General features: G+C 36.8%; 1 pseudogene; it reads right to left on the reverse strand.

Moving 5' to 3' along the window:
• Nucleotides 1–735: 735 nt before the first annotated feature.
• On the reverse strand, nt 736–4,114 carry LOC135118980 (uncharacterized; annotated as a pseudogene).
• Between the last annotated feature and the right edge of the window lie 19,516 nt (nt 4,115–23,630).

Below are 23,630 nucleotides of genomic sequence, written 5' to 3' on the forward strand. Positions count from 1 at the left end.
CGCTCCCACACTCGAGACGTATTTCTACTGCTTGATAAAAATATTTACAATCAGACCCATGTATTAGCTTAATAAGACCTATATACGTTAAACTGTAGCTCCCAGCTGTCATTGAACATCCTTGGCAGACGTTACGGTAGTCAGAAGCCAGTAACTCTGACACCAGTTTAACCAAGAGGTATCGGGTTGCCCTGGTAACTGGATTGAGGAGGTCAGATAGGCAGTCGCTTCTTGTAAAGCACTGGTACTCAGCTGAATCCGGTTAGACTGGAAGCCGACCCCAACATGGTTGGGAAAAAGGCTGGATGATGAGACCTATCTACTCTAATATAATGTTTATATTTCTTTGTATACTTGAAGGCTACGAAACTACGGCACCGATTTGAAAAATCTTTCCCTGTTGAAAAGCTACACTATTCCCGAGTAACATAGGCTGCATTTTAACTGGGAAAAAAAGAAAAGCAGAAAGAAATACCTCCAGGACGTGGTGGAAACTGTGGGCAACTGCTAGTAACTAATAAGGAAGCAATTTTGCTTCTAATAGGTAGTAGATTCTATGCGCTACCTGGGATAATTAATCAGGTAGATATTTGTGCACAAAAAGAAAACAAGAAAAACTTACTCTCCCAAACAGAGATCAAAACGGCTGCTCCAAGTTTAAATGCTCGCGAACCGAGTGCTTTGAATCAAACTCCTTAGTCAAAACCTTTTTAGAGTATTCGAAGAATCCACGAACTTACACATGCACTCATTTAGAGTCTGCATTTTGACTAAAACTCATCTTTGTCACATTTCTCTATAGGGTACTTAATTAGCTTCTCTAACTCCTTCGTAATCATACGACAATTGTCTTTCAAATCGGGTATATCCGTCCATTGTATATCCGTATTCGTTGAAGCATGTTTCAAAATCTTAATTTTTGGTGTTACAGTTTCTATAACAAACTCCCCTTCTTCGATTATCTCGTCTGGGGTTTATAATAAGGTTGTCTGATGCCATAAATTGAGGTATTTGGATTGTCTTCTGAAAGACCGTCCTTTGTTTTTGCCATGACAAGTTTCAGTAAGTTCTCGAGACCTATCTTGTGGTCGTTTAGAAGATGCCTGTCTAAAACTGTTATTCTGAAAAATATTATGAGTTAGAACCTCATTTTACAGTACTAAAAACTAAATTGTAAAAGACAAGATATAGGAAGGTACCAAAGTATTATGCCATGGACATACAAAATGCATTTTTCTCAATTTTATATGTATGTATCATGTAAAATACTTTGCTTACGTAGCAAAACATAGGAAGTGGCAAAGGGCGTTTTGGGGATGTCTTCTATCAATGTTTTGCAGCATAGTTTGAATAAATGTTTTTGAGTATTAAGTCTATTTTAGTTGCCACCTGTTTTATCAGTTTTAAGACCAAAGATATAAAATTGGTGTACCTAATAGTAATCTTTCTTACCTGTCAGCATCAAAAGAACATAAATGACATCCAAACGTTTCTTTCACTTCTCTGATGGCTGTTATACCGGTTGAATGGGACACTGAGGGCTCGGCTTTAAGACCTTTGGAGGTACATTCACTGGCAATGGAAGTATCCTTAAATAAAGAACAAAAAATATTACAAGTTCATGTCTAGAAGTTAGAAAAGACGAATAACGATAGATTAGAGTTGAGCTGTGTTAATCACATTGAGTCGGTCTATCAATATAAAGATTACGAAAGACTGACAACCTATTGTCGTGAAAAGGTCTCCTTTGTATCGGTTTAATACCCTACTTTAATGCAATTTCTTAGCTTAGTAAGCTGGGTAGGACATGAGCATGAAAATGTATGTCTATAAAGAAATAGGACGACCAAAGAAACAGGAGATGGGTGATGTGAAAGACGATATTGCTGAATGTGGAAAGACAATCAATATCTGACATCCTAGGGCCAAAATAACTGGGCGACTCCACTAAACAGAGTGGAGAAGTTCTTAAACAACCAATAGAATTTCGTTATTATCTAATGGTTGCTTACAAATTTCTCCGTTCTTTGGCTTTGGCGGCGATTTAAACTTATTTCAGTCAAACTACACTTAATTTCATGTTTTCTTACCATGTTCATACTCACAATACCACTGCCTTCGTTCAAGTTTGCGTCAAAGTTCTCCTCGGGGTGAGAGAACAGCGTCCTGCTGCGACATATGCGCGCGCGCAGCTTGTCTAGCAGCCGCGTCGCTGATGATGTTCGACCTATCACTGGGGAAGAGTTTTATAGCAATGTAAGTTTGTGAATTAAGAGTATTTTCTTAGTTCTTTAACTACGTCGCGTTTTAATGAGTTGTCTAATAATATATTTTAAGTGTTATTTATATGCAGGACCTTGAGACATCTGTCAAAGATTGGTCTTGATTAATTGTTGCTTAGTGCTTGGGCTTAAAAAGGGCGGATTCCAAAGAAGGCGAACGAGAGCGTAACTTTCCTTGTTTCCCGAGTAAGTAAGTAAAGAAGATATTTAAAGGGAATACATGTTTATATCGGCCCTGCCCTGATCTCTCCTGTGATGTCGGTTTGCCATTGGGCTATGAGAGTGAAGGAATAGTGAGTGCACTTGTATCTGCGCAAATGCTTGTGCACTATAATATGTCCTGCGCAGCTGGCTGATCTCCTTACATGAGTACAGCCGCCGTGGTTGACAATCGGCTAGGACGCCAATACTTACACTTAGTTCCTTTATTCTTGTTGGAGTAAGTGGAGCCCAGTGTAGAACCTCTGGGTACTGTGTTGCATTTTTCCTGAAAGTTAAAAATTTCAGTTTTCAAAGTTTTCAATCAGTTCTCCTCAGTTCTTGTCGGGAAGATTTACATGTTAGAAGGTAGATAATTTTGGCTTTATATTAATCAAAATATACGAACAAAAAGGTTTAAAGTTATTTGATGCCATAATCATGAAGATGCCTTATATAATTTGTATATCTCTGGATCTCCTGAACCAGTTTTGAACATGATTGAATACTAATAATTTAATAAAAGCTACATTAATTGGCAGGGTATATTTTACTGGTGCGGGCTGTAGTTTAATAAGGGTGCAGGCGAAACCGTGCAAAATATTATATGTAGACTGTAAACAAGTCACTAACCATGACCAGCTTAGCGGCCTTGTTGATATCAGAACTGTCCTTAGTCTCATGATGCAGTTGCCGGTGCATCATCAGCGCACTCTCGAACTGCGCCGTGAAAGTGCATTGCGAGCAGCTGAAAATAAACATATTAAATTTATTAATAGATATAATGACACTTTTAAGGAAATAATCAAATGACCCCTCCCGCTATGCGTTAGCAGCGTAAGGGAGTGTCAGACTCTTACTGACTAAAAACATCATGTGTTCCTTTCAAGGCCTTTTATGCACCAGGACATACATAACATACACACCAAATAAACATAAATGTTGACTGTACCGGGAATCGAACCCTGGACTATCAGTTCGGTAATAATACATCCTACCGTTTACTGTATAAGATCAGCTCCTCATAAAATTATAATAGTCTGATTTGCATGAATGATACTAAAAGGCTTGCTTGATCATATTTTGGGCAGGCGGTATTCACTAACTAGGAACTTAATTTTACAATGTGTCTTTTGAAAGAACCGAATTCGGAAGGCAAGATAAACTGGAGGTCCCAGCTGTCATTGAACATCCTTGGCAGTCGTTACAGGTCGTCAGAAGTCAGTAAGTCTGACAACCAGTCTTATTTAATTTTGACCAATTTTATAAGGGTATTGGGTTGCCCGAGTTCCTAACTGTGTTGAGGTCAGAAAGGCAGTCGCGTCTTGTAAAATACTGGTACTCAGCTGCATCCAGTTAGACTGAAGCCGACCCCAACATAGTTGGGAAAAGGCTATGCAAATGAGGAATATAGTAAGAAACTAAGTCAATTACACTTAACCGAAATTGTTTTAAAACTTACCAATGCGTCATTTCTATAAATTAAATAGTTAAAATTATTTTGTAAACCTTCAAAATAACGTTTTCACTATGACAGAAATACTGAAAGTGACATTTAGTATGTCCATAATAAACAACAAGATGTGTGAGAATAAACAATTGTTATTCTATGACGACCTCGTTGGCGCAATGGTCACCATACTGCCGAGCTGATGGTCCCAGGTTCGATGCCGGGTACGGTCAACATTTGTGTTATGAGCATGCTTGTTGGCTGAGGAAGAATAACATAAAGTCGCTTTTTCTGTCCCTATATTCCTACATCCTTTTGTACGCTTAAATCTTCAAAACTACGCAACCGATTTTGATGCAGTTTAATAGATACAGTGGTTGCAGAGGAAGGTTTAATAATATAATAATAATAATAAAGTTTTTATTGATCCACAGTTACATTAATGAGTCACGTTTATAAAATTAAGGTAAATTATTACAAATGTTCGCTGTAACTTCTATTGGAGACATTTTCTTAGGTTCTGTGGTCCCCAAACCAGGCGCTGCCTGTATCTTGGGGACCTAACCTAAAGGGTTTATATTATAGTAACATACATTTAATAGTAGGGACATGCTGTTATCGATATATATGGTCGTATATATGTAAAGTATAAGTATGTAGTTTATCAGTTGTGTTAGCTAGCATACACAACACATGCGGGTAAAAACTCGTGCGAAGATACACGTAGCCTTAGAAAGAATTAGCCTAAACGAAATGAGTACCTACTCATAAAATTATTTCATTCAAATCGTTTCAGAAGTTTTGACAACAACCGGCTGATACTGTGATGCTTTAAATTTATCGTATCAAGAATTCGAGTCTCCTTTCTTTGTGGTTCACCGTGACATTTTACCTTCCGCGTGTTAAGAATGTGATTACAACAATATAGTGCCATATTGAGCAACTGTGGGTCCGTACCTAAATTATATCGAGACCCCTTAAACCTTAAAAGGAAATAAAGTAGTTGTCTGCTAAAAAGAAGTCAAATAGCGAAAAATTAATTCGGTAGCATATTTCAATCCTTTAGTTAGAACTAGCTGCTCTCCAGCGGTTACAAACGCGTCCCGAGACAACTACTGTCCGTGCCCGGATAAAGATAGCTTATGTTACTCGAGAAGAGTGTAGCTTTCCAACAGCGAAAAATTTCAAATCGGTTCAATAGTTTGAGGTACAGCAGGATTAAAGGCCTTAATATGCCTACAGTCCTTCTTGAAAAGTAGGCTACCCTATATACTCGGAAATGGTCCAGTAACTCCTCGCCAATGGGTCCTGAGATTAGCGTGTTCTACCAAATAGCTTTATTTCAGCTTTTAAGTTCGAGGAAACCTGGACTATAAAGTCTGAAATCAAAACCCGCATTGAGCAACCGTGGTGATTTATGCTCAATCCTTCTCCGTGTGAGAGGAGGCCGCAGCCCAGCAGTGGGACGATAAAAAGGCTGTACAAACACTAAATATATTTAAGTCCAGAGGTAGCATTGTTTCTTAAAACCCAGTGAGTTTTGTCCAGTAGGCCAAGGCGTGTTTCTCACGCTTTCAAACCTCTTGCATTGTGTTAGAACTAACAGTAAATTACTCTTGATTGCTTAAATCTAGCTTCAAAATCTTTTACTTATTTAGTACTAAGCGTTTTCCCGCGGTTTCACCCGCGTCCCGTGGTATTTTCTGCTGGTATTCAGATAAAACATAGCCTATGTTATTCAGGAAGAGTGTAGTATTTATTTCTAATCTGTCCTGCAATTCTGGGTACAAACAAAGAAGCCTAAAATGTTTTCTGTATATAATATTATAAGTTGTTTTGCGTAAATGCTCTAATTTGAAAAAACATACAGGGTCAAACACAAAGGAGGAAAAAAATGTTCATACAACTTAAAACCGTTTTTAAATATCATATCAACATTAAATCTCTTTAATAATTATTTCGTCTGGAAAACTTTTTCTGCATCATAAAACCAGCTTAACCGAATTTATTTAATTTTTCTCGCTTTTGAATCTGAAAAGATCTCCTTCTGTAGACTGTTCGGATGGCAAGTAGTTGAGTTCCAGTGATAATTAAAAATATATACAGATACTTTTGATACTTTTAATTCATTTTATTACATCAGTCATATTATCAAATATTCATAACATAACGAATAAAAAATATATAAAACTTAATTTTGAATTACACGTTATAAAAATGTTGTTCACAAATTTTGGGTCTACTTCTGTAGACAAATAAGATAAGCCTAAATTTGCTAAAGATGAACGCATCGTTATTATTTTGTGTCTTGTGTTGGTAGCATTGCATTCTCATTTGCTTGGTTGTAATTTTACGTAAAGTGCGTGTGATAAGAGAAACTCTTTATATTATTCAACTACACAAGTTTTCAGTCGAGATCAGTGTGTCTTTCCTGTGACTAGGAAACCTGAGTAAGTAACCTTTGCAAATATGTAAAACATAGATAGTAGGTGCATATGTGGGCGCGGTTTGCAAATATTATATTGCTTAAATTCTAACCTCTAATGGAAGGCTACCATCTTTGATTAATAAAATTTGTCTCTCCTGTAGACATCCTTACTGTAGACGTAGTGTCTACAGAAGGAGTTAAGTCAACAGAAGTGAATAATAAAGAACTTTCACTACCTACTTTTGAAAAAAGCAATTGTGTTAATCACTTTTAGCTGATTTATAGATAAGAGAGGTTCATCTTAATTCAAAATAATTCATATTATACACAGGTTAATTGCTCAAGATCTGATGATGATTTTTAAGATCATTTAAATAGGGTTTTGAAAAATATATTTTTGTGTTTGATATTAATTTAAGATTTTAAAATAATTTATTATATAAATGCTAATGTATTTGTGATCAAAATAAATGATGGTTTTGCACTTTTGTCTTCCACTTTAATTTATGTTTTGCTCTGCATTGTGTTGCTTGCTTGCTCTTAGCGCATGATGGTCCTTGTTTTTGCTCCAGTTACTATGCCACGAACAAGTCGATCAGGGAAGCTTTCGGAAGAAGAATAAAAGGAACGCAGACGCGAGCAGAAAAACTTAGTATATGCCGTGCGCGGCCAAAATGGATGATGCAGCTCTCGAAGAAAGAAGTAGGAAGGGATATTAGGGATTCAATAATGCCTGGCACATCTAGAACGATAGGCACTCCTGATTCATCCTCGTACAATTTGTCACCTGATTGCCTCGAAAGATCGGGATCATCAGGCTCCTTATCTGAGCGTGATTTTGAAATGGCTCCAGCCACACCTGATGCTTCGACTGAGCCAAATTCACCAGGACTTTCAGATAGACTGACACCAGACCTTTCTATCGAAATATTTAACCAGATGCATAAACCCCAGAAGAAAAGAATCTATTCAGATGACTCTGAAGCTTCTGAAGATTCACCACAGAGAAACGGCCGATGAATTTCATGTGGGACGATTCTGATGAATAAAACATTTTTAATATTCTGTATACTAAATTATGTTTTCCTATTATTGAAACATATTTTACTACACATAAGGATACGTCCACATCTGGCGAATGCGCAGTTCGTGAAAGAATCGCAATGAGATGTTAAATATGTTTTCATTCTAGTACGTCTACAGAAGCTGATTGTCTGTTCTGTGGACAAATGTCAAATATTTTTGTACTGAATTGGTATACGTTTTATTATGTTTTGTTTAGAGATCGAGGAGAACTCCATTTTAGTTTATTTTTCTATTTTTCTATTCTTGACCTTATTAATATGATTATAATAAAGTCACATTTTGTTCCCTTCTGCAGACAACACAATCTCTTCTGTGGACATGAAAAACAAAAACGTGTTTTTTCCTAAAATATCCAAGACTGATCTATAGTGATATTATTGTAAGAATATTAATATGGAACTTTAAATAGATACAAAATTTTATAAAAATAGTGAAGTTTTATTATAAATATTTTGTAATGTTCACTTTTGTGTATGACCCAGTAAGGGCATAAGCCAGCGGGCCCACCAGGGCAAGGCGCGAACAATCCCGCAGCACTGGGATTGTTCGCGCGAATTACCGCGGCCCTGGTACATAAAGGGCTTAAGAAGGAACATGATGGGTGTAGGTCAGTAAGAGTTAAGAGTTTGACACTCCCCACTCTGCTAACCCACAGCGGAATTGGATATTAAATGATTTCCCATCAAAAATGAATAAAGTTATTACATATAGGGTTTTATACAAATGCGGAAAAACCGCTGGCGGAAGCTAGTACCTACCTACATTACAACATTGAGAACGCGATGTCAATGCACTCTATTGTTGATACAGAAGCTTAACTTACATCTACAAACTATGTTAATATGTTATGTAGTTTCTTAGTAAAAGATAAGATAAAACTATACAATCCTGTGAAGTTAGCTTTGTGATAAGAGGCTTAAAGGACCCCGTGACTATATATGCTTAATTACATAGATCTGTTACTGTTACAGCCTTTTTATCGTCCCACTGCTGGGCTGCGGCCTCCTCTCACACGGAGAAGGATTTAGCGTCAATCACCACGCTTGCTCAATGCGGGTTGGAGATTTCAGACTGTAATTTGTTTTTGTTTTGTGTGTTTGTTTTGACTGTGTGTTTTTTTGTAATTACATCTATTTACACTAATATTGCAAACTACTGAACCGATTTGAAAAGTTCTGTCACTGTTGGAAAGCTACACTCTTCCCGAGTAACATAGGCTGTATTTTATCCCGGTACGGGAGTAGTTCCTACGGTGAAACCGCGGGCTAACAGCTAGTGTTTTCTAAGTAGGATGGTATGTGATGGTAAATGATTAGTTACCTCCATAGTGATCTAAATCATCCTCCGAGCCTTTTTCCAACTATGTTGGGGTCGGCTTCCAGTCTAACCAGATTCAGCTGAGTACCAGTGCTTTACAAGAAGCGACCGCCTATCTGACCTCCTCAACCCAATTACCGGGCAACCCGATACCCCTTGGTTAGACTGGTGTCAGACTTACTGGCTTCTGACTACCCGTAACGACTGCCAAGGATGTTCAATGACAGCTGGGACCTACAGTTTAACGTGCCATCCGAAACACAGACACACTCCATAGTGATCTAAATAAACGTTGAAAAATAACTACATTGTCTTTTCCTGCATATAAAATGCATATTACTAGTAGCATATAACGTGGTTCGTACATATAGTTGTATCCGTTACAAACCTTTACAGTTTATGCAACGCTAGGACGAAGCTACCTGCATGCCACACCGTTTGCCACCTGTCTGTGTTGCCACGTTAGAGCGTTGCCCCTGTTTGTGGGAAAAGTTGTAAGGAGAATGTTAAATGTTAGTGGGTATATAAGTTAGGAAGTATTTTTGAATGATAGATGATTGAGGTGATTTTAACTAAAAGTGTATATAAAAAATTGTTATCGTAATAAATATAATACAAATTTGACTTCAAATACTACAGCAATTTACCTACTAAAGCTGCTGTATTATTTAAAGTCTAGTTTGGTTTTATTTAGGGTTGATTTCATCTTCTTTTTATACGTATAAAATCTGAAAAATTTATAAATCGTTCCTATATCCAGAGCCCCATTTCGGTATTGAGGTTTCAAAATTAGCTACATCTGTTGCCTCTAAAACACAATTAAAATAATGATCTACAAAAAGTATACGGCGAGGAACACACTTGGCTATCATCTGCCTAGACTTTTCCGAACTATGTAGAGGTATGTTGGGGTCGGCTTCCACCAACACCAACCAGTGTGTCACATAGAGCGACTGCCTATCTGACCTCCTCAATCCTTATATACTTGTAATAAATATACATAATTTCTACATTGTTTTTCAGTTCACAGTTATGTAAGCAAAATTGAATATCTGACCGACTGAACAATATTTAGGTATTTGATTTAGACATAATTTAAAAATGGTTCGTTACTAAAAACTGCCAGCTATTAGCTGATACAGTTTTTATTGAGTTATCTTCTAACTAACTAGTTTAAAGTTGCAAAACATGTTGTTTATTACAGAATCAACGATTAGGAGGAAACCATTTTGCATCTAAATCATAACAAATCTCAGACTGCCACTTACTGATAATAATAATTATCGATTCTCAGTAAATTAATCTAACATTGTATCCAATAATTAACTTATCAACACATAGGAACATAAACGTGTGAAATCTTCATATTTTTTCCCTTTAATGTCATTCAATTATGTATTTTTATTCGTTTTCAAAACGATAAAATAGTCTTTGTACGAGTTCTATCACGATTATGATTAAATACAAAAATCTATTTTCTCAATAAACATGATTGCACACGATTTTGTACCTTACAGTAATCAATATAAGAAAGTCTGACAGTTTTCTTATGTGTATTGTTAAGTTGGTTTAGAAGCAAAACCTTCTTCGTGGGCTGGTAACACCGCATTGAACGAGAAGTCAGTTGTGTGCGGGGGTCGGAAGCTACGCCCGTCGAGTGCCTTTCTTTAACTCAATTTCGACACGCCAACAACATTTTTCATTGTAAAACAAATAAATAATACTGACACACTAATTCTAGTTACTAAACAAACTTACCTGTGAGTTGCTCGAGCTAATTTCTATAAAATAAACTCGTAAAAACTGGTTCAAACTATAGGAAGTTTATAACAGTTATATAAAAGTTGGTTTTCTTTACAAGTTTTAAATAAGGTAGACTACCGAGTTTTTGTGTGATTTTTGTAAAAGTTCTTTACCTTATTGTTGTTTTCAAGTGGTTTTTGACGTGAAATCAACGACAATTGATACAGGTGAGTTTTTTAATCTAGAGCGGTTTCGTCAGCTTTCTCTTGTAGGTTGGATATTTATGTCTTACTTTTACTAGTTAACTACTTATACACCGTTGATGCAAACTTGACTAAACTCTGTTTACTTAACTGACTTCTGCATATAAATATTGAGTAATCATTTGTATAATCAACCGGTTTTTGTATAACTAAACATGCGTGTTTTCGACGAGAGATTGGCGTGCAAAAGTCTATGTAGGTAGGTGGGTAATTATTTTTAGAAGGCTTCGCTTCCGGTAAGGGGCCCACGGCAGTAAAACACATAAAACAACAACGATTTATCATGACACAAAACAGCCATTGGAAATACAAGTCGTTATTCATTCGCCAAGTTGTACTAACTTAAGAAAAAGTTTGGAAGGTGATTGAAAACCTTTTTGAGTACTGGCCAGAAATTTGAAATGTCACTTTTTGTCATAGACAAAGAAAACAAAATCGTTAATGGCTGCATATTAAATTCGTTTAAATCAAATAAATCTTAAAATATAAAACAGCTTTGTTAGTAACCGGTCAAATCTAGATGTCCTAACTGTAATTTACAGTTATTTTAAAGAAAATTTAATGAGAATTCACAACTTAGGAACATTAGTTGTTCATTATCAAAAATATACCTACGTTTTGAGTTTCGAATATCGTCTTCCCAAAACCCTTGCACGGGTAACTGGGTTGCGAAAGTCAGATAGGCAGTCGCTCCTTGTAAAACACTGGTACTCAGCTGCATCCAGTTAGACTGGAAGCCGACCCCAACATAGGATAGCTTTGAAAAGGCTGAATGGATGATGCCTTCTAAAAACCTTACCAGCCATTATAATAGTACAAAAGAATTCTAGAAAACTCCATTCTTTTTCAAATTACGCGCCGTTCTAATGTTTTTGTTTTCATCGCCGCCATTTTATGAGTCACAGTTGCTGTGACTGTCAATTTGTGGTGAAAACTTAAATAGGTAGTTAGGTATTGCAATATAATGGTAGGTTGCCAACCCATCGGTTGCCTACCGGCTTTGCGGTTACTTTTCACTGCGTATTTATGATTGACTTGGAATTATAAATAGCTAGGTAGATAGGTATGTTCAAGTTGGGTTCATCGTCTTTGCAGAAACTGAGAATCTTGAGAAAATCCCACTAATGTTATTAATGAAATAGTAACTCTCTGTTTTGGTTTCATGCCAGAGATTTGGTAGGTACAAAGATAGTAAGGAGCCCAAGAAAGGACATAGATTCCTACTTTTATCCGAGTACCTGCTGGAAGTACTTGCCTAGGGTCTAAACTGGGGAAAAGCTAGCTCAATACAATGCTTACAACCTACTTTAAGTTTTTCTGTTTAAAATACGTTTCTTTGCGGCTGATTCGTTAAGGCCGTCAGGATTTGATAAAACTCTAAAGCTAGGGCTTGTTTCGTAAGGAAACTTTAGTCACACAATAACAAATATGTAGCCTGTATAGTTACCATGGCAACCAGTCATCAATCAAACGATCAAAACACCAATATGGCTTCTACAGTCAAAGAACGCAACAAAGAAATGATTCCCTTCGTAACAAAAGCGAAACCAGAAGACTGCATACGAATAATTGAATAAATCATAAAGTAAATGCATTTATTTACATGCTGTTATAGTCAGTAGTTAATGATTTTCATTCGCTTCCTGGTTATACATCTTTAATACTCTTTATTACCTGATTCTTAATCTGGCTTTCATCATCATTATTTCCAGCCTTTTATCATCCCACTGCTGGGCAAAGGCCTCTTCTCACACAGAAAAGGAATGAGCGTTAATCACCACGCTTGCTCAAATTGGATCGCCGATATCAGACTTCAAGTCCAGATTTGCTAGTTTTGTTTGGGTAGCCAGAAAGTCAGAACACCAGTCTTTCAAAGGGGTATCGAGTTGCCCCAGGTAACTCGTCTGAGGAGTTCCAAGGAGCAGTCACTCCTTGTAAAACACGGGTACTCAGCTGCATTCAGTTAGACTGTCCACATCCATCCTCCGAGCCTTTTTCCCAACTATGTTGGGGTCGGCTTCCAGTCTAACCGGGTGTAGCTGAAGTAGCAGTGCTTTGCAAGGAGCGACTGCCCTATCTGACCCCTCAAACCAGTTACAAGGGCAACCCAATACCTCTTGGTTAGACTGGTGTCAGCCTTACTGGCTTCTGACTACCCGTAACGACTGCCAAGGATGTTCAATGACAGCCGAGACCTACAGTTTAACGTGCCCTCCGAAACACAGTCATTGGTGTCTAAGATATACTTAGAAAGTACATACAAACTTAGAAAAGTCGCATTGGTATTACGCAGATCCACAAGATATTATTTCTCTAGGCTCAATTTTATATCATGAACAATTGGATTCCCGTTCGTCATACTTAGACCTTTGAACTAAAGAATGAGCATATAAGTATAAGCATTATTAGGTTTTATTTACTTATTTGATTACCCTCATCCATTTTCTTATTTATTTCGTATTGTTCATGAAAACAATGCCTGCTTAGGTCAAAGGTTTATAGAAAGGTATTTCAGAGTAGAATATAACATTTCTATTGATATTCCTGAAATAATAATATAGATGGATTCTTTTATGTAAGTATTTCATCATTTCATTCATTTGCGTAGCCTTTTCTCAACCATGTTGGGGTCGGCTTTCAGTCTAATCGGATGCAGCTCAGTACCAGTGTTTTACAAGGAGCGACTGCCTATCTGACCTGTTCGAGCCAGTTACCTGGTCAGTTACACAGAGCGACTGCCTATCTTACCTCCTCAACCAAGTTTTTAAGCAACCCTTGAACTAGTCTTACAAGTTCTCAGACTTTCTGGCTTCCGACTTTACGTAACGACTGCCAAAATGTGCAAATGACAGCCCCAATTTAATGTCCCTTCCGAAACACAGAGAAACTTTTCTAAGCAAGATGGTGACCCATAGACTTATTTTAGCTTGCTTGAAGTAATTAATATAATAGATTTATAGACTTGTACAGCTTTTACCCGCGATCCAAATATCCAGTTTTACTAAGACTTTTACTATTTCAAAGATCCATGAAATACTGCAACTAAACTGAACATATTCGTGTCCCTATAATCCTAAACTCCTAAACCTCTAAAGAACATATACTCATCACGCGCTGACATCTTAAATTACAATCAGCTGGCTACAACAACAAAATAGCTAGAACCCACTTAACGGTAAACTAGAATTACTGCGAACGTGCGCAAGAGACGGACATATAACTTAACCTCGAGGGAAAGAGACGACGAGTAGCCGCCATGGAGTCGAGTTGAAACTGTCATCTCCGGTTGTTTCACTGATGTCATGATCTTAGTTATAGAGGGACAGGATCTATTCATTTTGTGGACAATTTACTAGATGTTGAAGGATTTTTGGTCTATATTTGGAATATTCTAGAATGGTTTGCTTAGGATTTGATTAAAAAGTTGATATCGTCATGATGTAGGTTATAAGTCAAATCAAATCGTTTTGTGATTCACAGGTATTATAAGGTCCTAAATAAAAGTATTGTTCATGCCGTGATCCGCTAAAGAAGGCATACCATTCCAATATGATATGATGATCCATCAGTGTTTTTCGATGAGAGATTGGAATACCTAATTTACTATATGAAGTGAATGTCGAATTTCAATTTGTAATAGCAAAACCACTATTGGATCGGTTATTGAAATCTGCAGTAAAGATTTGCATGTAACTACCTAATTAATAAAAGATTTATTAACAGCTAATCGTTGCCAATATTAATAAGTTTTGCCGTCAATACAAACAATTTTCCACGTTTATTATACTCTAATCATTAACATATTTTATCTTTTGACTATTTTGACCTACTTGACCTAAACTATGAAAGGGATGGACAGCTATCGATGGTGTAATATACTCCTTAACACGGTAGGTCATTTTAGCTGAGTTCTGAGACCAAAAGATGATGATAGTTTAAACAGTTCTAAAATTCTTCTTCTTCTTCCTCCTGCCCTGTTCCCAATTTTACTTGGGGTCGGCGCAATATGTCATCTTCTTCCATTTTCCCTGTCACTCGTCATACTGACACTCACTCCCTTCCTATTCATGTCATCTTTCAGGCAATCTCTACAGTTCTAAAATGAATGCTACTTAAATAAGTATCAAAGGTTGAGATGATCATAATTTACGTATCGAGAACGTTAACGTTTGCAAAAGTCACACTAGGCAGTCTGGTCTCCAATACCCAGGAATTTTGAAGTGGGGAAGATATAACCTACTCAATGAAGTATTAATTTACTCAACTGCCAAAAATAATAAAGATCCAAAACTGTTTAATTTAAATAATGGACAATGTTGGAGGTCGTGAAGATTTCAGTAATCTTAATACCTAAGATGCTGGATTGATCGAAAGAGTTACCGCGGCCCTGGTACACAAAGGACACTAGAAAGAACATGATGGGTTTTAGTCAGTAAGAGTATGACACTTATAAATCTGTATACATATTATATTGAAACTAATTTAGACGTGGAAACGCAACAAAATTAGGTACTTACTTTCGTTTACATTTACAAAGTCAATATGTAAGGTTAACCTGACACTAAATCCAACTAAACTCAAACTAACCAAAAGCCCAACCAACAAAGTTAAAAGCCAATTGAGTGCAATACTCGATGACGTCAGTCTCACCGTGAGTCCTGCATACAACATACTTTAACTATGAGTCATCACTAGCTTTGTGTACAAAGGTTTTAGTTAAAGCTTTAAAGCCTTTGATTTCTTGAAATTTTGTAGTTATATTGTAAGGATGTTTGCTGGTTTCGAACGTGTTTTTAGATGTCTCATTTATCGAGAGGATGTAGGCTACTTTTGGATGGGTACGAGAGGTCTCATCCTTACACGAACATCGGTATATAGCTGGTATTAAATTAAGATGTATTTCAACGTTTATAGTATGTTCTACATATCTAAAAGGTTTAACTGAGTACATATTTCATAAAATTCTATCATTAGAATGGAAATCTCGTCTATGACTTATATTATCATCTTCTTTGCCTTTGCCAAACTATGCTTGTTTGCAGCTGAGTAGGTACCAGTGTTTTATATAAATATACTGCCTATCTGACCTCAACCCAGTACCCGGGCAAACCGATACTCCTTCTAAGACTGGTTGTCTGACTTTCTGACGTCTGACTACCCGTAGCAACTGCCAAAGATGCTCAAATGACAGCCAGGGCCAGGACAACTCATCATGATTGATCGGCCACGGAACTTTTTTTCCGACGTCAAAAATCATCAATGACCCTCCCGCTGTGTGTTAGCAGCGGTGAGGGAGTGTCAGACTCTTACTGACTAAAACCGTCGTGTTCCGTCATAGCCCTTTTATGTACCAGGGCCGCGGTAACTCTCAAACCGACCATCATCATCCTCCTCCGAGCCTTTTCCCAATCACGTTGGGGTCGGCTTCCAGTCTAAGCGGATTCAGCTGAGTACCAGTGCTTTACAAGAAGCGACTGCCTATCTGACCTCCTCAACCCAGTAACCCGGCAACCCGATACCCCTTGGTTAGACTGGTGTCAGACTTTCTGGCTTCTGACTACCCGTAACGACTGCCAAGGATGTTCACTGACAGCCGGGACCTACAGTTTAACGTGCCATCCGAAACACAGTCAATGGTGTCTAAGATATACTTAGAAAGTACATACAAACTTAGAAAAGTTGCATTGGTACTTGCCTGACCTGGGATCGACCCCGCGCCCTCATACTTGAGGTTGGTTCTTACCCACTAGGCCACCACGACTAACTCTCAAACCGACCATGACAAACTCATATACTTCAAACAAAGCGAGTTGATTAATCGATCAAATCATTCATAAGCAAATCAATGATGATAGTCAGTCAATAATTACTAAGATTATATTGCTTGCATGCAATTGAGCTGTGTATTTAGAGTTTTGACCTCTATGATAACCATTTATTTCTAGACAAGGTCGGTAAGCCTAGATCGTGGTGTGATGCGTTAAAACATTGACCTGAGTATATTATTGTTTCTGTTTTACATGACTTCATTTGCGAGGATATATATTGTCTGTACTTCTATGTCTATACAAAATAATAATGAGAAAAAATATGAGTTTGTTTGTAACCCTTAAGACTGAACCTGTTGAACTGATTTAAAAAAATATTTCACGCTTGAAAACTACATTATCCCCGTGTAATATAGGGCTATGTTTCCCCACGGGTAGCGAGTGAAACTGCAAAATATCTTGTATTTTATAAATTAGTGTTAAGACACCAATGACTGAGTAAAGGTGAAGGAAAACATCTTGAAGAAACCTGGACTTTAAAGTTTTAAATCGCCAATCCGCTTCTCGCGCACATGGTGATTAACGCTCATACCTTCTCTGTATGAGAAGAGGCCTGTGCCTTATAGTGGGACAATAATAAGGCTGATGATGTATACGTAATTAATTTGAGTGTAAGCGCCTATTGTAAACTACATATTTTTCTTGATAACGCTGCATTTCAGTAAAATATAATTATTTTTGTAGGAGTTATCTAATAGCAGAAACTCACAATCACGTTTACAATTATTGATGATTACATAAGAATGTTACATTTAAAACTGCAATTATACATCTCGAAATCTTTAAACAACGTGCAACTTATTTATTTATTAATTTATTTAATAGTTCATGTACACAGATACACACACAGAATACAGAAAAGAAGAAAGATAGAACACATAGTACATAGACACAGCTTACTTCAAGAGAAATTTCTTCTTTGTCTAAATCTGTGAAAAATTATTTTGATTATGCAAAAATGAATTAATCTATATTTCTATACCTACTAATATAATAATCTCGACCCCGAAAATACTGAACATTCTTTCGCTGAAAAGCTATAGGCTATATTTTATCTCAGTACGGGCAGTAGTTCCCACAGGACGCGAGTAAAACTGCGGGCAGAAGCTAGTTTAAAATAAAATTCATAGCTATACAATTAGCAAGAAGACCAAGGACGCTGTGAATACAACAACCTTTTAATTTCAAACCAAACGCATTGAATAAATCATGTAGATTACTTCAAATGCTATGCACGACCTACTCAAAACTGCATTTAATGTACCCTAGTACTTAAGAGAATGCATATTGTTCAGCAATGGAATATATCTGACTAATTTTGACTCGGAAACTAGGTCACGTCTTAACAATTTTGTCTAACAGTCATTTTATCGTCCCACTGCTGGGCTGCGGCCTCCTGTCACACGGAGAAGGATTGAGCGTTAATCACCACGCTTGCTCAATGCGGGTTGGTGATTTCTGACTTTATAGTCCAGGTTTCTTCATCTTTTTATCAGCCATTGGTCCAAGCAAGATATACTTAGAAAGTACATACACACTTAGAAGAGTTGTATTGGTACTTGCTTGACCTCGAATCGAACCAATATAGTACATAATACATTACCTTTGCTTTATTTACCCACTAGGCCACCACGACTTTTACAATTTTGTCTAACGGTAGTAAAAGAAAAATGGGCGACCTAACACAAACAGCGAAAGTCATAGACAATCAGAGAAAGCGCAATTGTCGTACGCCATTACGCTTTTGAGACTGACCAATTACGGGTCACGGTTAGTTTGTTAAACCAATCACGTGCGTCGAAAGTGAGTAGCGCTAAATTTGGCGGCACCCGATTGGTTGCGTTTTCAAATTTGAATTTCTATTCTTTTTCGTAGTTTTTAATTGTGGGAACGTTGTTTTAGGCAGCCTTAATAGGACCACCACAATGGTTTTAGAAGGCACGATAAACTGTAGGTGCCGGCTGTCATTAAACATCTTTGGCAGTCGTTACCGGTAGTCAGAAGCCAGTAAGTTTTAACCAGTCTTATCAAGGGGTATTGGGTTGCACTGGTAACTGGGTTGAGGATGTCAGATAGCCAGTCGCTCCTTGTAAAACACTGGTACTCGGCTGCATTTGGTTAGACTGGAAGCCGACCCCAACATAGTAGAGCAAAAGGCTCGGAAGATGACGCTACGTCAAGAGTGTGTTAAGTATGAATGTGGATGGATGTAGCGAAAGAGGTAGATAGAGATAGAGAAAAGATGGATTGATTGTCTGAAAGAAAGTGAAATGAATAAGAAGGGAGTTGATATTAGTATGACAGCTGACAGAGAGGAATGGAAGCGAAAACATATTGCGCCGACATGAAATAACTTGAGAACAAGGCAAGAAGTAAATATAGTTTTAAATTCTGTCTACAGTTTCAATTTCAACCTAACTTTAAACTTGAGACTTGACTTGTTTTGTTCTTTGAAGAATGCAGTTTATGTCAATGACAATGCAAAAATATGAGATCGAGACGTTAGATAGCTGACAAGGCTAGCTGTGAATACAGACAGTTAAGAGGAATATTTTTATTATTAAGACAAGTTATGATATCTTTATGCATACTTTTGCTTAACTTAGATATAATTTATTTTAAGAGTATAATGTATAGATAGACCGCGAAAAGATGGCGCGACGACCTGGACGCCTACAACCCTGATTGGTAGGAGGTATCAAAGGATCGACAGATGTGGAGACGAAGTGGGGAGGCCTTTGCTCAGCAGTGGGACAGTTCAGGCTATAAATAAAATGATATTAATGTAAAGATATCTACAACTAGGGTAAAGGCTCGGGAGATGATGATGATGATGAACGTATAGATGCAACCTACTATAATCTGTCTTCTTCAATAGATATTAACTAAAACGTTGACTTTGACTTTGAGAGCTGTTGGTTTGAGGGCTCGCACACCCAGATAAAAAGTATCGGAATGTTAAGTTGGACCCCATGTGCCTTTCAGCTCAAAACGGAATTACGGAACAAACATCCTATCCCACAAATTATCACATTTATAATATAAGTACCTAGTTAGTAGAACATTTAACAGACAAATGACATCTAGTAAAAGTCTAGAAATTGTCGGGGATTTCGATAACATTTTGACCTATCATCATCATCATCATCATGATGATGATATGATATGACCTATCTAAACCAGTAATTATCATCATTGCAACCAGGGTTCAAGACAGAAATATAAGACGTAATAACTTCTAGTATCCTGTCTAGAATTCTTCTTTAAGTATGCTGAAATTCTTCGTAGTAAGATAAAAGGTGGCCATTAGGCAACAGCAGATATTGAAGTTGGTGATTGATACACCCGTGTATCGGAGAGCACGTTAATGTCGGTCCTGTGCCTGATCTCTCTCCGGTCGTGTCGGATTGCCGTCCCATCGGGCTATGAGAGTGAAGGAAAAGTCAGTGCACCTGTGTCTGCGCAAATGCTTGTGCACTATAATAATTTAGCCTGAGTAGCTGATCTCCTTACTGAGAATAGCCACTAGATATCATTATTATTAGGCTAACAATAGAATTGAGAAAAAATATATTAAGTTTATGACTCATAAAACAATCACATTATTTAATTGAAAGTATAAATAAACTAATGAGAACGGATATAGAGTAGTGAAACTTGCATGTGTCATGGACTAGCTATATCTATGGTACGTGCACAGACTATCAAGCTTCGTCTATGATTGACACTTGATATCTCTATGAATGAAAGTCTATAATCTATGGTATTATGTATCGTCACTTTCTTGGTCATTGCTTTATCGATAGAAATATAGAAATTGAGTTACAGTAATCGCGTACATATAGAAATTGTTGTTACTTGTTACTAAAACACCTTTTCTTAAGCATACCTTGAGGGATTTCTTTTATGTATAGAATCATCTGCCTAGCTTTTGCCAAATAAATATGTTTAGTTTTAGGGTTTCAGTCCAACCGGGTATAGCTCAATACAATTATTTACCTACTTATAAGTATTTATTGGAGATCTAAGGGGAGGCCTATGTTCAGAAGTGGACGTCCTACGGCTGAGATGATGATGATGATGATGATATAAGTATTTTATAGAGTTAAGTTAGTGGGTTTTAGGGGTAATTCCTAGACCTACTGCGCTGACTAAAACAGTGTTGTCATAGGCTATAATTTATTTGAGTAGGAATTGAAGCGAAACCGCGGTAAATACATAGTTATATTACTAACATAATAATATTATTGGTTTACAACCACTTCCCAGTTATTTAGATAAGCGGGAAGTGGCGTATTTTGCTAGGAATTACCTACACTGTTTTGTTTACAATTTATATTTAATCTGTTTTTTTTTTTCGGAAATTCTTATCATTGCAGCTTCATGAACTTTGTATATCCGATATGAGTAATGTTTTATTATTAAACTGTTAGTTTTATGCGTAATACTTGTAATTATGATTATACTAGCTTCCGACAGCGATTCAATCCATATCCCAAGGGAACTACTCCATGCACTCGGAAAAAGTAGCCTATGATCTTCCTCGATAAAATATAGCATCTTTACAACATTTATAACATCTTTGCCAGTCGTTACGGGTAGTCACAAACCAGTAAGTCTGACAACCAGTCTTACCAAGGGTGTTGAGTTGCCCGGGTAACTGGGCTGAGGAGGTCAGATATGCAGTCGCTCCTTGTAAAACTCTGGTACTCAGCTGCATCCGTTTAGACTGGAAGCCGACCCCAACATAGTTGGGAAAAGGCTCGTTAGATGATGACACTGGTAAAACACGTTGAATACGCAATTTGATCTAAATATCTTGTTCCGGTTTTATGGGAATTTGCGTTTAAACACACGTTGAGTAATTAAAAGGATTACTGGATACGAAACGCCCCTGTTTTGCACGGTTTTACCCGAAATCGTGGATGATACGGCTTGGTACTGCATGATTACTGATGACGTATCGTGGGCCGGTTTATGCGGAAAGTAGTCAAGAACATAAATAAATAAAATGCAAATTTGTTTTCTTTTTCCTAGATCAATTCTTAGAATAAACCGAATATGTGTTTTTAAAAAGGTAATACATATTATATTCACTTACTAAGTATCATAGAAATAAATAAATAAATGAAAAGGTTCTTTCCTTTTATATCTACTGTTTTGGTATCATTGCAAAAAGGTTTTAAGTAACTTTTAATAAAAGAGCTGGTTTGTGTCTTTAGTTTTAGTTATATTTTAACTTGAAAATTTCATTTACACACATAGCTAAAGAAATAAACAAAATTCCTATGTATTAGTATCCATGTTCCTTTGGGCAAAGTTGTCAAGGACACTTTATGATACTTCCGAATTATTGTTCATTAAAACAATAGGAAAATCACAAATCTCAGTAGTTATCGTTACAGGATGTTATAAAACAATAAGTAAATACATTGTTTTTGCCTAGCCATCTATGTTTTGCCTGGCTTACAGGATAAAAGCAATATATTTATTTAACCAATCAATAACTAATTAAAATCTTGTTGAAAACATAGCAGGCATGTTTTTAATTTTGATTGTTTTCTGTAACTGGGTTGAGGAGGTTAGATAGGCAATCGCTCCTTGCAAAACACTGGTACTCAGCTGCATCCAGTTAGATTGGAAGCCGACCCGACATAGTTGGGAAAAGGCTAGGCAGATGACTTAAGCTGTATTTTATACCGGATACTAGAGGTCAGTTCAATGGGATGCGGGTGTAGCCGCGAGAAATAGTTAGTCAACAGTTATTCTATAATGAGACAATTGGATCTACTTGTCAACAATTTCATTGTTATACAAAAGAAGCGTATATTTATAACTCTCGCTTTCATTTTGTTGCGTATTTTATAAACAGTAGCTCTGAGGTTAGTAGATCATTGAAGATATGATACTTAGAGCTCTTGTACACGGCATGTTTTGCCGTGAAAATCTACGGTAAATTCGCTTTATGTAGGCTCGGTAATCACTTTCGTGTGAGTTACTTTACATACTGTGCTCTGAACAAGAATATTAAGCAAAGTAAAAGGAAAATACTTTCATAATCACAATAATTTAAAAATCACAAGTAAAAAGTATGATAGGTAAAACCCCAATCGACATTATGAATCGATGACGAATTAACCACTTTTGGTCATTGATCAAGCGAATAGTTTAAGGATAACACCGCAACCTATATGTATGAGGAAAACGGCTGTAATTTAATTTATTACTGTTTGTACAAGTAGGCATCTATATTAACTTTGTAGATTTCCAGTACTGTCTTAACTAGGCATGAAAAATAATAAAAAAAGAAAACAGAAATTGTATAGCTCTTTTTAACTAATCATTAAAAAATATGGTTAATCTGTGATTTTAGTTCCTATTTCACCTTCCAGTTTAACTGTGTGTTTTACAAGGAGCGACTGCCTATCTGACCTCTTCAACCCAGTAACTCGGACAACCCAATCTCCAATATTCCCGAGTAACATAGTCTATATTTTATCCCGGTACAGTAGTTCTCAAGCAAGAATCAGCGAGAAAGAGTGAATGAAGATGACGTTGAAGATTTTATTTAGTCATATAAAGAGAAACACCCTTTCAAATCGGTCATTTCTTCACACATTGCTGATATGAATGTGAGAGTACATGTGCACGGTTATAGCTACAATTGTAGGTTTCCAAGTACCGCCGAGTATCGCCAAGCGATATCACCGGCATGTTTTGTTTTGTTTGACAAATCGACGCGCGTTTTTGATGACGTACCTATATCAGGTGGTCTTGTTAACCTTTCATGTGGAGAATATAGCTTTAAAATGGTGGTTTGTGGTCTGTTTGAGGGGATTAAGTAATAAGGTAAATACTGTATATTTATTATTTATAAGGGTTGTTTCCAATAATCTATCCATTTGTTGCTAACTGGAGATAGAAATCTGACATCTTGTACTCGTATGAGGTTGATGTCAAAAATCCATGTCCAGTTATCAAGTTCATAAATATATAGGGAACGGCCATTATGTGGTAGTCCATTGAGAATAGTTT

This window comes from Helicoverpa armigera, chromosome 27, assembly GCF_030705265.1.
Source record: "Helicoverpa armigera isolate CAAS_96S chromosome 27, ASM3070526v1, whole genome shotgun sequence".
Taxonomy (NCBI): Eukaryota; Metazoa; Arthropoda; class Insecta; order Lepidoptera; family Noctuidae; genus Helicoverpa; species Helicoverpa armigera.